Here is a 17,019-nt window from a genome sequence, read left to right as displayed (position 1 = left end):
TGTTACTACAAACAAAGGGAATGTGTGGTCAGTGGAGCCCAAGGCTGAGCCATTTGGAGATGAACTGTCTCCCCTCCACCCAGGAACCACGGGGCATCCAACTCTTCCTTCATGAACAAACATTGTAAGCTGCTCTGTGCAGGCTGAGAAGTCTAATGTTTTCTAGGTTTTCTAGGCATTGGTGAGGTTTTGCAAATAGGAAATCTGAGGTTAGAAAGGAATTGGTCATTTATCTTTCCGGCCATCTCATGGACTTTGCTCAAATCTCTTAGATGGAGTCATTCACACACACACACACACACACACACACACACACACACAACTTCATGATACGTTTAGGTTTTCCCTAAAGTTTTCTCAGCTGTGTTTGTACTCCCTGTGGTTTAGGGCTGTCAGTGTCTGTTTTTTCACTTCTTCTACAGCACAGAATCAAGTGGTAAATTCTCTAGTCTCCTGTCCCCTTCCCATTGTCTTGTGCGTAGCTACTTATCCTGGCATTTGAGGCTGCCATGGTTATGGCCTCAGTCTAACTTTCCAGGCTGTTTCCCATTGGTACCCTCTGCACACCATGTTCCAACCAAAATATCCCATGAACCACATGTTAAGTTCAAGACCAGCCTGGGCAACAGGTCAAGACTCAGTCTCTATTAAAAAATAAAAATAAAAAAAGAGTAAACCACATGTGGTCAAACCACGCCCACGCTCTGCAACCTTCACACCTAGCTTTCCACAAAAGCTGTGCCTTTGCCTAGAATTCCCCTCCACCTTTGCAATTCTTCTCCCTTAGAGCCCTTCTTAAATGCCCTCTCCTCCATGAAGCCTCTGAATTGTCCCCAAGCCCTTGAAACTGCCATAGCCCTCTATTGCTACCTTGTTGTGACATTTAGAACAGACCTTGAGTTTCAGCCTCCACGGCTGTGGGAGAGTATTCCCTTATCTCTGTGTTCCAGGCTGCCCGGTCCAGGACCTGACTCATAGAAATCTCACCAGGTAAAAGACTTTGGCCCTAGGTAAGTCCTGAGTTTGATTCCCAGCTCTGTTGGGACTACTAGTCAGGGTTGATGCTGGGTAAATTACCTAACCTATTTACTCAGCTATAAAATAGAAATATGAATCATGCCTTCATAGGGAAGGCACGATAGTAAAATGAGGCAACATGTACTATATGCTTAACATTCTGCCTGGCACCTATTAAGTGTTTAATATATTATAGCTCTTATTAGTGTTATGGATAATAATAAAAGCAAACATTAAGTGGATTGAAAGATAAAGCCATAAAATCTAGAACTGGATGGCCTCTGCAGGTGTCTGGGCCACTGGCCCATTCTGCCCACCTGCCCACAGGCCCCTTTGCCCTGCTGTGCCTCCCTCACATTCTAGCCCCAAAGTGGTTCCTCCTGGCTGCTCCCTGCAACCAGGCCTGCCAGAAACCCTCTCCTTTTCCTTTACCCTGTGTCCTCAGGAGAGATCACAGGCATGTTAGGGGTCTGCAGTCTTCTTTGGGTTAAGAAGCAATGATCTGGTGCTAGCTCTCATTTTATGGGGAAGGAACCTGACCTGGAGGGAAGGAGGTGTTTGCAATGGAGGGGGTGCTCACCAGGAGGTGTCTGGGAGAGCTCATCAGGGAGGAGGTGCTCACCAGGAGGGGGTGGTCCCCAGGGAGGGGGTGCTCACCAAGGAGGAGGTGCTCATCAGGGAGGGGTGCTCACCAGGGAGGAGGTGCTCACCAGGGAGGAGGTGCTCACCAGGGAGGGGTACTCACCAGGAGAGGTGCCCACCAGGAGGAGTGCCCCACCAGGAGGGGTGGTCCCCAGAGGGGGTGGAATGGTGGAGGTAGCCAATTAGGGAGGAAAACAATGGGAGGAAGCCCAGGGAAGCCACCAGGGAGGGAGGGAATGGGGGGGGACCAGGGAGGGTGTTAGGGGGGAAACAGGAAGGGGGAAATGAAGGGAAATGAGGAGGAAATGGAGGGGGGGAAACACAGGGATAATGGAAGAGGGGGGGGGAATGGAGGGGTGGAATGGACCATTCCAGAGTGGCATTTCCCCTTCTAGGTCGGGCACAGATGTAGCTGCTGAGAGGCTGCCTCACTTATTTCTCTGTTTTCAAACAACAATGACCCTTTCCTCATCCATATCTTTCTTAACAAATGTACTTGTCTGACAGAAGCATAACTTCCAAGTCTTCCTTCCCTGAATTGGGAGGAGACTCAGGGAGAGCAAACTTTCCAAGGACCAGCCCCAGGGGCGACCCTCAAATAGAATTCCCAGCAGGCAGTCAGCCCCTTCCTTTCCATGGAGGGATCAAAGCCTGCTCAGGACTATGCTCACAGGAGCTCCTCTGGGAATGAGCAGGGCACTTCCCCTCCTAGGTGTTGGGATGACCTCACAGATGGGCGGGAGAGGGTTGGAGGCAGCTAAGACACTGGACAGGTGTGTCAGGCTGGAGTCAACCCTGAGGAGCAGAGGCAGGGTGGGACACCCTGAGCCAGACACCAGGGACAAAAGAGGAGCTGATGTGAGCCAGCCTCCTCTGAAAGCGAGGAAGCAGGGGGACAGGTCAGTTGACAGCTATAGGAATATAATAGATGGTCGGATTTTTCAAGAGCTCGCAGTGAGCACCAGCTCCTCTAACCCCTGGAGCACCCCTAGGAGGGAGACTCCCCTATCATCCCCACTCCACTGTTGCAGTCAAGGCAAGACACTGGTTCCATTTCAAATACCACTCAGCTCCACTTGGGAAAGACAAATACTAAGTCTGAAAAAACGAAAAGCTGCCCAGTGTTTGCTTGAGAGTGGGACAGGAGATGGGGTTTGGGGACCAGGAACGTCTGCACAAGTCCAGCCTGAAATGCTTACCCCTAGAGTCACTCCTTTGGGTTAAAGTGATGCAAGGATAATTCAAGGAGGTAAATGGGAGAGGGAAAGCAAGCTCTTCTAGTTGCTTACCAGGAAAGTGATGACCAGATAAGCTGCCTGCCCTTCCCCAGCAGAGCTCTGGGACCCCCAGTTTAGGTGCGGGAACAAAAGGCAGGGTCTGGCTCAACAGAGTAGAGACTTCAGGAAAAACCTAGAGAGGATTCCCAATAGGGAGGACCTGGGTAGGTTTTCTTGTAAGCCAGTCAACCATCTGGCTTTTTTAACATACCAAGGAATGCCCTTTATGAGCTTAGGATCAGCAGACAGGGTGAAGGTTAGAGCTGTCAGTTTACACGGTCCCCACAGGCTTTTACCGTGTATTGTACTATTTCAGCAGTACCACAATACAGGCAAAAGTTAATAAAGAAGCCAGATTTGAAGGGCAACCTTTTCCTCTGCTATGGCAGGCTGCATTTGAAGAAGTCTTGATCTTAGTATGGTAGATTGACTGCTTGAATGGCCCTGACAGTTTGCACACATCCACCCCATATCCGCAGCCATTGCCCCGGGACTTTGCAGTTCCTCTCACTAAAAGGGGGGAGACTACTTTCCCACCCTTAAGTCTGGATTAGGCCAATAGAATGTTACAGAAGTGACATGACAGTGAGTCATTTTCCAGTCCAAGTTTCAGGGACATGTGCCTCTGTAACCAGCGTGAGAAGCTGCCCAAGGTAGGCTGCTGAGGATGAGGAGCAGAATCCACTTGCCCCACTGCCCAGGTGGGGCCACGTTAGCTCAGCTGACAGCCAGTCAACCCCAGGTGTGTTCAAGAACCCAGCCTAGAGGAGCAAAGCTGCTGGCCTACCTGCAGCTGAGCCCGCTCATGCAAGCCATAGACAGTTATTATGTGCCTTTGAGGTCACGTGGTTGTTTGGAATGCAGCATTATGGTGGCAATAGGTAACATACGGTTAGTCCACTTATTTTCCTCTGATAGTTGACCATGAGTAGTTGTGTCCCTGACTCTCTTCCATCCCAAGTACGGATTTCTAAGAAAATGTAGCCAAAAAGTACTTGGAGAGAAAAAGCTATTTGTTGGCTTCTGAATTTTAAATTAAGGCTAAGATACATTTTCCCCATTCAGAGAAAATATATGACCTAAAGAATCAATTATTACACTCATTAAACATTCTTAAAATAAATCAATTGGACTTCCAGCTCATCTTTGCTCTCTCAAAACCTTTACTTAAATTATAGTCAGGAAGTTTAAAGAAAGATAAACTCCAAAAAAAGAGATTGGGAGAATAAAAAAGAAGATGGCAAATGAGGTTTGAAGAAAAGTTTGGAAAATAAGAAACAGAGGGACAACTGATGAATGACTTCCATTTCAGCTTTGTCTCTCTACAAGTACCGGTAAGAGCTAAACTAGAAGAAGCAAGCCAATTTAGGCATCAAAATTCTAGAAAGTCTCCGGAGTTGGAAACACCAGGCACTCCTGAAGGCAACAGTGCTGGGAGAAGCTGAAAATGTAGATTTGGTGGGAAGTTGTGTTCAACCACAGTAATAGAGTAAACCAAGAGAGAGGAAAGATGGTGTCCAAGAAATGGGAACTCAAACGCAGGAGAGAGGCCCTCAAAATAAACAAACAAAAACCGCCAGGACGATGCTGGAGGGAGACCTACGATGATAGCCATGTATACAGTGGACTCGAAGAGCACCAGTCCAGATTGGGGCAGAAGATCAAGAGCTCTAGAAGGGATGTCTTCATAGAAAAAACAAGACTGACCCACTATCTAATGTCTTTATATATATATAAAGACATTATATATGTATGTAATGTCTCTGAGTAGATGAAATATTTATTTTTTATATATATATAAAATATTATATATATATAAATAGTCTCACTCTGTCGCCCAGGCTGGAGTGCAGTGGCACAATCTCAGCTCACTAATTTTTTGTATTTCTAGTAGAGGCGGGTTTTCACCTTGTTAGGCAAGATGATCTCGATCTCCTGACCTCGTGATCCGCCCGCCTCAGCCTCCCAAAGAGCTGGGATTACAGGAGTGAGCCACCGCGCCCGGCCTTTAGTCATGTTTAGAAGAGTTTGACAATTCCTCTGAAGAATGTAGAGAGAAATTCCTGATAAAAGGCAATTATTAGTTGCAGGAAAAATTGAAATTGTAAAGGAAAGGAAATATAATTATAATACATTGCGTGACTCAGCTGCAAACCATATTCAAATTGTCATAATGGCATAAACACCAAATATTGATGTTACCAAAGCTTGTGGTAGAACTATATTGGGAAGGTAGGGGGAGAAGAGTGTGTGTGTGTGTGTGTGTGTGTGTGTGTGTGTGTAAGCTAAATTCTAATATGTGAAGCCAATAGATGATATATAAAATTGAAAAAAAGTCAGAAAACAGAGGCAAAATTGTATTAATCAAAATATGGATGTGCATGTTCCACCCATGTATCCCAGAACTTAAAGTAAAATAAAATATATATATATAGAACTGAAAATTAGAGAAAAAAAGTAGTGAAAATGATTGCCTAAAGGAAGCAGGACTGGAGGCTGGGGAAGAGGATGGCAGGGAACTGCTTTCTTCCCCTGGAAGTATCGTAATATCAGTGAGCTTTGTAGACAATATGCACATATACAGATAAACACACAGTGTATTTTATTTTATGTATGTATATATAACTGTGACAAAATCTTACATTGTAAAAATCAATGGAGGTTCACATGTGCTAAAATTACGGAACGTAGTATATATTTATTAGGCGAATATTTACTAGCCACCTGCAGAAACAGTGGAGCGGGACACCTTTCCCACCTCCACAGCTCACCACCTGGTTAGGAAAACGGGCCTACTAAGTGACCATGTCTGTGTAGCACACATGAGTGTTCTGACAGGGCAGGGACGGTGTGTGGTAATGGCACTGAGCAGAGAAAGCTCCACAGAGACAGTGATGGTACTCCTGGGTTTGTTTTTTTTTTTTCTTCTACTTACCTGCCTCTTAACAACAGAGAACTTAAGATCTTCTTTCCAGCAGCATCGCCTTCTTAACACATCTTGTACAGAAGTAAGGGATGATTCTCATTCTCATCATTGTCACAGTGTCTCCGCGTCAACAGGCTAAACAGCTCTCTAACACTAAGAAGCATTCAAAAGTGGAGAGCTAGTGAGCTCCCAGGCACTGGGGTGTTCAGACTGAGCCTCTGAGGTCAGCAGATATTTATCATGAAGCCTAGGAAAAGGAGGGTGGTGGGTACTTCCTGGATGAGAGACTGAACTCATGGACCCCAGGGGCCTCCCGTGGACGGCGGGGAGCCCACGCAGCACACAGATCAGCCTGCGCTCTGCCATCCCTGACAGCCCCAGCAGGATCACAGGGTGAGACAGCAGCTCCTGCCCAGCAGCCCTGACCCGGAACAATGGCAGGTCTGGTTCAACATCCCAAAGCTGTCCTCTGGTTCATTTTGAAATCAGACATCCTCCAATCGATCCCTCCTGGAGAGCTGTCAGGCTGGCTGTTTCCTGGTGTCAGCTGAGAGGAGGGAAGCAATTCATTTGTTGGGTCTGACTGCGGCTAAATGAAATCAAAGACAGAGAGGGCACCTTCTGCCAGAGAAGGAAGCCTTTAACTCAGGGCAGCCACAAAGAACCACAGACAAAAGGTGGCATGGAGGTGGGAGGGCAGTGAAGGAAGATTGGGACTCGGGAATTCTCAAAGCTATCCCTCCTCATTTCACAGATGGGGAAACCAAGGCACAGAGAGAGCAGTCCATCTCCTCAAGTTCACACAGTGGTTTAGGGAAAGTCTGCAACCTACAGTGACAAGACCTTGCATTTATAGAGGGCTGATAGTGCACTAAGCATTTAATATTCATCACTTCACATAACCTTTCCAAAACTATGAGGTAAGGATCCTCATCTATTACACGAGATATGCATTTTATTTTTTTTTTTTATTTTTATTTTTATTTTTATTTTTTTTTTCTTTCTTTGTCGCCCAGGCTGGAGTGCAGTGGCGCGATCTCGGCTCACTGCAAGCTCCACCTCCCGGGCTCACGCCATTCTCCCGCCTCAGCCTCCGAGTAGCTGGGACTACAGGCGCCCGCCACCGCGCCCGGCTAGTTTTTTGTATTTTTAGTAGAGACGGGGTTTCACCATGTTAGCCAGGATGGTCTCGATCTCCTGACCTCGTGATCCACCCGCCTCGGCCTCCCAAAGTGCTGGGATTACAGGCTTGAGCCACCGCGCCCGACCTGAGATATGCATTTTAAAGATGAAGAAACTGAGTTAGTAGTCCAATACCACAAACCTTTAAAATGTGGGAGGCTGCGACTTGAACTCCATCTAATTTCTAAGCTCTGAATCTTAACCACTGAGCAACACTACCCCTTGCAGATAAAACTAGGTAGGGTCCCTGTTCCAGACCAGAGCCTGGCCCACTGCTTTTCGATGCACAATTGCGCCCAAACCCTGCCGGTGCCCTCCTGCTGTGGGGTTTATCTGTTTTCCCTTCACCTGCCTCTCTTTCTCTATATATTTCCTTCTCTGAGGGTGTCAGCATCTCCATCTCTGTCTCTCCCTATGTCTTTTTATCGCTGTTTCTCTGTGGCTATGGAAGTGCTTATCTTTACTCTGGTGTGCATGTCTCTGAGTGTGAATGTGTATCTGTCTGTTGCTCTCTGAATAGCTGAGGAATGAAATTCCACAGTGGGTGGAAGGATGGATGGATGGATGATGGATGAATGGGGGACAGCCTCCATCCACAAACGACAGACATGGTAATGAGCAAGCATCTCCCAGCCCAAGTACCTCTGGCAGCCAAGTCTCCCAGAGCCATTGATCTGTCTCCCCCTCTAATGCCCTCTCTCCCCAAGGCCTGCATATTCCATTTCCATCTTAACCCAAAGCTGTTTCCCCAGGGCTTGGTGGCTTGTATCCAGTTTTATTGTTGATACAGATCTTTAACTGCCCTGGGCTTATAACTGACATTTAAATTACTCTGCAAGCAATGAATCAATATTTATGGATTCCTGGACCAATGCATTTGCCAAACCTGGTGTCCTGAGTTTCTTCCAGGCCAAAGGGGCATATGAGTCAAGGTCAAGGCTTCTTCTAGTTAAAAAATGGGGAAACCAGGTCTGTCTCTAAGCAAAGGTCTCTGATTAAAATAGAGCTGTGTACCCCCCAGACTATCTAACTGGACCAAGGTAATTCCCCATTGAAAATTCAAATCACTTCATTCACACTTAGGAGGCATTTCTATGTATGCAGAGCACCATGTTAAGCCTGTATGAGCAACAAGGATGAATCAAATCAGGTCCCCATCTTTGAAGGGTTCTCACAGTAGGAGGAGACAGAGGCACACATAGGCAACGATGAGCAATCCAAACACAGTCTGTGACGATAAAAAGAAGGGAAAACTAATTCTAACAAATGGAACTTCTTAGAGGGCTCCCTAGAGGAGAAAGTACATTCCAGGAGGGGAAGACAGCCAGGACCAACAAGGACCTGGAGATACTGAACAGGTTTTTAGGGGTGGGAAAAAAGGTTCATGGGAAAATGTCATAAAAAAGTAAACTGAGCCCTGATCCTGGAAAGTCCTGGATAATGAAGCTGGGGCATGTGGCTTTCCTTCTGCAGGCAAAGGGGTGGCACCAAAGGTCTTTGAGATAGGGAGGCACCCCAACAGAGCTGTGGTCTCCAGAGCTCTTTGGAAGCAGTGGGAAGTGGGGCCTTATGCTGATAATGGTCAGGGGTTGGCCACTGGGGCACATTAACATGGAATTCCAGCATTCCAAGCCTCACCACCCCCCCAGGGCCCAGCAGGAGGGCTGGACCAGTTTTTTCTCCATCCTTTAAGTGTGGCCCTCGCCTGCCTCAAGACAAACAACGAAAACGAGACTGATGTTTCTGGGGCCTCTTTGGTGCTCTGAGTTATGGAGGTAGCCTTAATAGTGGAGGCCAAACCATTTATCACGCCGATGAATTTAAGCTCTGGTTCCAGGAAAAAAGACAAGCAATCTCTTGTCCCTGCGTCAGCACCGACACACATTCCCAGGCAGCCAATTTATTTGTCCAGCTGCCCTCAGCAGCTCGACTTTAAAGCTAGGTGAGCTAAAGCCTCCCCAGTGGCATGTCTCCCGGTGCCGGGCTCAGTCTGGGAGTTTGGTGAGGGAGGATGAGCTCCTGGAATTTTGGGAGGTCATTGCAGGATCTGGAGGAGTGACAAGGTACTTCTGGAGGGAATGCTCCCCAGGAGGGCTGATCTATTCTTTAGGCACAGTCAGCACAGTGCCCAGGGCCACCACGCATTCAGGGATCTGTGAAAATGTTTTCATTGCTCTAAAATCAGAAGATAATGAATATAATCTAGCTTGGATTAGGTTTATCTTTATACCAGTGCAGATATACATATATGGAGGAAGGGGCCCGTGAAGGCAAAAGGCCCAGAGCCCATGACCCAGGCACTCAGTATCAAGGTCTCTCAGTGAGGAGAGAAAAAGCCAGGCAGAGCTAGGGCCAAATCCTGCTTCCATTATGCACTGGTTCTAATTCCCTGTCTGCACCTCAGTTTCCTCTGCTATGAAATGGGCTAGTGCTCTGACACTTACAGGCAGGTAGAGAAGGCTGTAAGCATGCACAGTGCCTGGCAGAAAAGCAGTAGTATCCAAAATTATTACCCATTTGTCCAGTTCAGTCAATGTTCCCTCCTCCCTGGGAAGTTTCCTGACCATGCCAAGCCTCCTGTTACCTCCTCCTGAATGTCTGAGATTGTCAGTGGTAAGGAGACCCCAGGAGCCTCAGCTTATCTCTGCACTTCCCTGCTAGGCTAGATCCAGGTCCCACCCACAAGGTGCTGGGTGTGGAGAGGCCATCCATGCCAAAGCAGGCTGTCACCAGGGTGAGGCCAGGGGCCACACGCGCATCATTCTGTTACCCATAGCATTTGGCTCAGAGCTACACCCAGGAGCTACTCAGTGACCATTAGTTGGTTGAAAATCCCTAAATTTGGAGTTGAGATTCCTTGTGGTTTTCTGTGTTTGCCTGTGCTTTAAACTCTAACAACTGATGTTCATTCGTTCATTTAAACTCCCCATGGCTGCATGCTGGGGTCCTGCTAAACTTGCCAAGCTCACCTTGCCCCACTCTCCCTCCTTCTCCTTGCTAAGACCACACATGAACCTCTGGGCCCTGGCACATGCTGTCCTCTGCTCCAGGAATGTCCCTCCACCCTGTGTTTGCATGGCAGATTCCTCATCCTTCAGGAGTCATTTAGACATCACCTGCACAGGGAGGCCTTCCCTGACGACCTTCTTACAGTAGGTCCTTCCACTGTCTCTTTTATCACTGAAACTGACCAATTTCTTCATGGCACTTAACATAAGTTTTCTTGTCTCATCTCTCAACCCACGTAAGTCCCTTGAGAACCTTGGCCAATTTAAATCATTACTGTGTTACGTAACACCTAGCACGGGGCCAGACACTCCAAAATACTTGTTAAATGAATACATGAGTGGATGAATAAATGAATGATCTTATTTAAAAGATATCACGTGCTCACTCTGTACTGCATAGGCACTGAGGGGCCGTTGGAGGTTTCTGTCCCCGAATCCACACCGTGTGTTAGCCAGGTGCCTCCTACTGCCTGTGCTTGAGGAGCTGGGATGGCCAGTGCAGGAGACTGCGGCCACCCAACGTGCCTTATTCAAGGAGCTGCTCGTGCAGGAGGGGATGTCAGTTATGTTGAGAGTCACCTGGACGGCCTTGTGACCTCCTCTGATTTGCTACTGCACCCTGCTCACACAGGGCAGGGGTGGCGGGAGCACAGGAGGCCAGGGTAGGGGGCTGTGGGGAGGAGGGGATCGGGTGGAAAACCCCTGGCACAACACCTGGGCCTTAGAAACCAATGCAGCACTTGGCTACTGCGCCTTCTGCCTACATGGGCTATCAGCTAGTGTGTGTGTGCGTGTGGGTGTATGTGTATGTGTGTGAATATTCGTGCAAATATAAACGTGTGAGTGGGAATGTGTGTTTGTGGGTGGCTATGTGTGAATAAATGTGTGTGAATGTGTCGGCGAGTGTGTGAATGGATACATGGGCTGTGCATGTGCAGACGGACCGTGTGAATGTGTGTGAGTGTGCGAGTGTGAGTGTGACAGAGTGAGTGTGAATGTGCACTCGACTGGCCCCAGCTGGGCCCCTCCCTCCCTCTCTCCCTTCCTCTCTCCCTGCCTCTCTCCCTCCCTCTCTCCCTCCTCTCTGGAAGGAAGCTGCGGGGAAGGGGCCAGATGGTCTCCCCTGACCTGCTATTTATCATCCCGGCAAAAGCTTATTCAGTTTAATGCTGTTGGGCAATTCATTTAAGGGCTCTGTTTGTTTCTGCTGATGAGGACTGTTAATTTGCACAGCGGTCTCATTAGGCCTAAACCACCAATTAATTCCTTTTGTTCTCATTAAATGGCTGATTCCTAAACATTTCGTGGGCAACAATAGGCTACCCAGCCAAGCCACCACCCCAGGCAGCAGCGGGTGGGGAGTAGGGGGGAAGGTGTGGATTGGGGGTATGGCATGGGGCAGGTATCCATGGGGGCTCTCTTGGCCCCCAGACCCCTGGCATGACCACCCCAGCCACACGCTGCAAACTGCTCTGCAAACCCTTGGGACCCGCCAGTCATAGCTCGGCCCAAAATCCAGACCCCGAACACCATTGCCCAGGAGGGTCTAGGCAGCCCATCAGAACAGGTCCCCAGTGTGAAGCTCTGAGCACCTGCCTTGCAGGCAGGCTGAGGCTCAGGGCCTGCTCTCCCTGCCGGGTGTGCTGGGCAGGCCCTTGGGGAGCCCTTGATGCTTCTCAGCAGTTGAGCCAAGTGCCTTTGCCTGATGGAGATGCCAGGCCAGCCCACTGCTTCCTTAGACGCAGGTGCCATGGAGTCCCGGGGAGCAGAGAATATGGGAGTGGGAAGTGGTCCTCAGGCTTCACAAAACTGAGAGCTGGAGACCCCACGGCCCTAGCAAGCATGTCACCCCTACTCAACCCCTCCTAGAGCTCAGCTTTCTCTTCTGGAAAAGGAGGGAGTTGGGTCACCAGCAAGATGCTTATTTTGAAAGGTACCGAGCGGTTTATTCAAGTGCAGCATGTCACAGATGCCCAGTACAAACCGTGCATAAAAGCAGAGGTACTCCAGCTGGAGTCCTGTGCATTTTCAGTCTCCACTTGCAAGGTTCCCTCAAAGAGGGACACCTCAGCTCCCATAAGGACACCTGGGTGTAGGGTGTGGACACCTCTGGACTAGCTGTCCTCTGAGAGTGGGGGGTCCCTGCTTTTAAGGCACTTGCCTGGGCCTCCGCACACTCTCTCCTCTGTTTAGGGTAACTCCATGATTGTTGGCCCTGCCCATTGTCACCATCATCATAGGAAGATGGAGAGAATGAGATAAGGCCCAGGAAGGCCCATGAAAAATTCCAATGAGGTACAGCCTGGCCTACACCAGGGTTTGCATCCGACTCCACCACTGCCTGGCTGTTTCTTAACTTTTGGATTTCCTCATCAGTGAAATGGGAATAATACAAGCACCTCCCTCCTAGTGATGGCGTGAGAATTAAGTGAGTCAATACTGAAGTGCTTGACAGAGTTCCCAGCACATGGTAATTGCTCCAATAACTGTTGGATAATAGATACTCCTAATCAGTATTAAGCAAACAATGCCTTGCCCTTCCTCCTTTCCCAGCCTTACCCCCACACCCCTTCCGAACACCCCTCCTCACTCACTCCAGCTTGCCAACCTATATTCAGCTCCCCCTCCCGTGGACTTCTCTAGTGAGTTCCTCATGCCTGGAATGCCCTCACCCCCCACATAAAGTTACCAGATTTAGCAAATAAAAATACAGGAGGCTAGGTGAATTTGAATTTCAGATAAACTACAAATAGTTTCTTAGTGTAAGTATGCTCCAAATACTACATGAACTATACTTACACTAAAATTATACCTAGTTTACCTAAAATTGAAATTTAGACTGGGTGCGGTGGCTCACGCCCATAATCCCAACACTTTGGGAGGCCAAGGTAGATGGATCACTTGAGGTCAGGAGTTCAAGACTAGCCTGGGCAACATGGTGAAACCCCGTCTCTACCAAAAATACAAATATTAGCCAGGCATGGTGGCATGCGCCTGTAGTACCAGCTATTCAGGAGACTGGGCCAGGAGCATTGCTTAAACCCAGGAGGCAGAGGCTGCAGTGAGCTAAGATCGCACCACTGCGCTCCAGCCTGGGCAACAGAGTGAGGTTACATCTCAAAAAACAAAAAGAAAAGAAAAGAAAAAGAAATTTAACTGAGCATTCTGTATTTTATCTGGTAGCCCTACTCCAAACCCATGAGTCGGTGAAGTTGTACTCATCCTTCCAGACTCAAGTTAAACATCGTCTCCTCCAGGAAGCCTTCCCTAATCCCCAGTTAATGTAGCCATCCCTTGTCAGTGCACCTTCAACTTCCTAGGCTGGCTGACCTCAACCTAGCTCTGATCACTACTTTTCCCCATGCTTTGTGATTCATGACCCACATGCCCATCCATCCATGTAGCTTTTGAGCCCCCGGGGTGGAACAGAGGGTGTTTTATTTGGCTGAGAGTGGGTAAGGCAACTAGTGCACCCTTCCCTAAACTTGGTTACCATGGGGCCTCCTCTCCCCTTCTTCATCCTCAGCAGGTGCTGTGCTCAGATGAGGAACTCTTTCCTGTCTCTACCACGCGACTAGGAACAACAGCAGGAGGTGGGGACTGGGACAGAGATTGCTAGTTGCCACCCATCAGGTTCCTTCTCCCTTCTTCAGTAGTAACAAAGCCCTGCCTGGGACAGCTTTGCACTGTGCCTAAAGACTACATTGTCTTGGCTGGGCGTGGTGGCTCACATCTGTAATCCTAGCAGTTTGGGAGGCCAAGATGGGTGGATTACTTCAGGTCAAGTCTTCGAGACCAGCCTCGGCAACATGGTGAAACCCTGTCTCTACCAAAAATACAAAAAAAATGAGCTAGGTGTGGTGGCACATACCTGTAATCCCAGCTATTCCAGAGACTGAGGCAGGAGAATAGCTTGAACCTGGGAAATGGAGGTTGCAGTGAGCCAAGATAACTCCACTGCACTCCAGCCTGGGCGACAGAGTGAGACTTCAAAAAAATAAAAATAAAAATAAAAAGACTACATTTCCAAGCTAGGCAAGGCCAAATAATAAAGTGATGGCCAGTGAGAGGCATATGGAGTATTGTGTGGAAATCCAGGAGGTCTGGGAGATGTTGCCTTTGTCCTTCCTCTTTCCTCTTTTCTGCTGCTGGGAATACAGATGTGCTGACTGGAGCTCTGGCAGCCATCTTGGACCATGAACTAATCTTGAGAATGGTAAAGCAAAAGAAACCTGGCCTAGATTACTTTGTGGAGTCAGCATGTCAGCCCTTTACTGTATAGTGTCAAGAACTGTGAAAGGTCTGAAATTTTACCCTACTTGCAAGTTAACAAGTTAACCTGCCAGAGTGTCATGCATACTAGCAGAAGACATGAGACTGCTGGTCAGAGACCATGGACTTTATCACTCACGATACAGCAAGCGGCATGAAGTTCATGTTCATGTCAGTTTGCATTGGTTCCTCTTGTCCCCAGGTCCCTTGGGGCAATGCAAAGCAGTCCAGGTAGATGCTGCAAATGCAGGAGGTTTAGGTCACAGCTGAGGAACCCAAGCTTGGGAAGTCCCAATCCTTTATAACAGGGCTGGTAATGAACCTTCCCCACCCGTGCCCTGAGCAAGACATTATCTTTATCATACTGGACAGCAAGCAAATCCACCCTTTGACACAGAGAATGACACTATCTGTATGTTCTGAGCCTATAAAATATCTTTGCAAAGACGACCTGGAACAAAAGCCACCCATGGCTCTGCTTATAAGACAAGTGAAAATGTGGGAGACTTATGGAGCATCGTCCCCCAGGATATGCTTCCAAACTTCTGAGTAAGACACAACCCCAGTGCGTTTAAGACATTATTATTCAATGTTATATGCAGCTGAACCTGGTGCTAAGTGATACAATAATACGGCTTGTTCTTTGTTCCTCATGTCAGGTAAAGCATGTGTTCTCTATGTAAAGAGGCCCTTAGAGGAGAATAGTCCGCCCCAACTTTGTCCTCAGAAACAGAATATTTGTCTTTAACAACTCTGAAATAAAAAATCAACCTCATTCATTCTGTAAAAATTAATTTTTTCCCCAAGTTGAATCATTAAAGACATAAAACTACTGAGATGGACTTCAGGGCAGCAGGAGGAGGTGAGGACATGACTGGGCCGGCGTAGTGAGCTACATTTCGGTTGGCATGGATAACCGACTCATGGATGGAGTTTGAATTCATGTTGGGCTTTAAGGAAGAGTAGAAATAACTCAAGAAATCCCCATTATGACTTCCATGGCCCCACAGGGTAACAGCAGTGTTGTCTGCCCACTGCTTTTCACCTTTGTGGCGACAGCACTCTCACTTCTTTTGGGAGCTGTCCCTTCCCTTCATCCACCCACCAGTGAGGTTACAGAGGAGACAGTGTACAGAGGAGACAGTGAACCAGTGCACCCATGGCCGGCCACGGCACTGGGGTGGGAGATGTGACTCAAGCTGGGCCTGCAGAGCCCTCCCTAGGGATTTTTCAATTGGGAACTAAGGAAAGAGGGTCTTTTCCCCTTGTTGGCAAAACCAGAAATCTATGGTTGGGAATTATGAGCAGTCCGGTGCTCAGTCTCAGAGAGGGATGCTGACATGGGAGAAAGACTCTGAGAGCCACATTGGTGATGGCAGCTGACGGAGCCCATTGCCCCTGCTCCTTCTGTAGGTGAATCCCACAGCTCAGTGAATCTCCCCTTTTGCCTGATTGATTTGAAGTGGATGCCAGAACTGTAACTGAGAATCCAAACTACTATCTCCAAATTGAGTCTGGCGACCTTAGACAGAGGCTGGCCTCCTATGTGCGCATTCTGTGACAGCATTTGGGGAAAGACAAAAAAAACAAACAAACAATGAAACAAAACAATCAGCCTGGCTTATCTGAACATGCGCAACACTGTAGAGACGGCGCCAGTGGAGGCATGCCTCAGACCATGCCATTAACAGAGGACCCAAAAGTTCTCAGCCCCGTCTCCATCCCACGGCACAGAACTGCACCAGCAGAGTGAGCCAGCCAGGGAGGCCTCGGCTGACCTCTGCTACCTGCTGGTGTGTACACAATATCAACTCAAGCCCCCTCAAAGCCCGCGTGAGAAAGCAGGTGCTGCCTGCCTGCTCCATATTATTAGAATTCATTTCCATATGTTCCTTTCATCTTCTCTCCAGGATAATTGTTCTTCTGGGGCTCAGGGCGTGGGAGGGCAGGAGGTGCACACTCCTGTTTATCAACTCACTAAATGCCTGCTTTAAATTAAAACCCACACCACATGCTGGCTCACACAGGAATAATATTAAGACCAACTGTTTTCCTGTCTCCTGCTATCAATGCCAAACTGATTTAAACCCACGTTTCCTTTCCATCTAGGGACATTTATTCTGGAAGTATCTAGCAATAACCTAGTTCCTACAGCTCCCAATCATTTTTTTTTTTCTTTTCTCTTCTTTTTTTTTTCTCTTTTGAGAGACCCTCTGCATTTAAGAGGACACACAGCCTGAAAGATCCTTTTATACCCTTTACCGTCAGCCAAACCCTAGTCCAAACAGTGTGTCTGTTTAATCAGTCAACAAGCCATTATTGTACCTTCTCAGTGCCAGGACCAGTGCTAAGTCCTTCATATGCATAGTCTCATCTAATCTGATCTAATCCTCCCAATAAACCTGAGAGAGGTATTATCATCCCTTTCCAGAGGAGAAGCAGAAGTCCAGAGAGGAAGAGTGACCTGCTCAAGGTTAGGTGGCTGCAGGCGGTGGAGCTGGCAGCCCTGCCCACGCTATCTCACATTGGAGCCCCGCCCTCTGCCCAGCGGCTGGCCGCCAATCTGTTCTCTCTTATCCCAGCTGCTCCTCTCACCCGACCTGTGGCCAATAGGCCTGGATCATTGCCTGTACTGTCTGCACACTGGATCCAGACTGCACTGGCAGTTATTCACCTAGAATGATTTGATCAACAG

The sequence above is a fragment of the Papio anubis genome, chromosome 7 (genome assembly GCF_008728515.1).
Source record: "Papio anubis isolate 15944 chromosome 7, Panubis1.0, whole genome shotgun sequence".
NCBI lineage: Eukaryota > Metazoa > Chordata > Mammalia > Primates > Cercopithecidae > Papio > Papio anubis.
The sequence above is the reverse complement of the archived record's forward strand: the minus strand, read 5'-3'. Positions refer to the sequence as shown.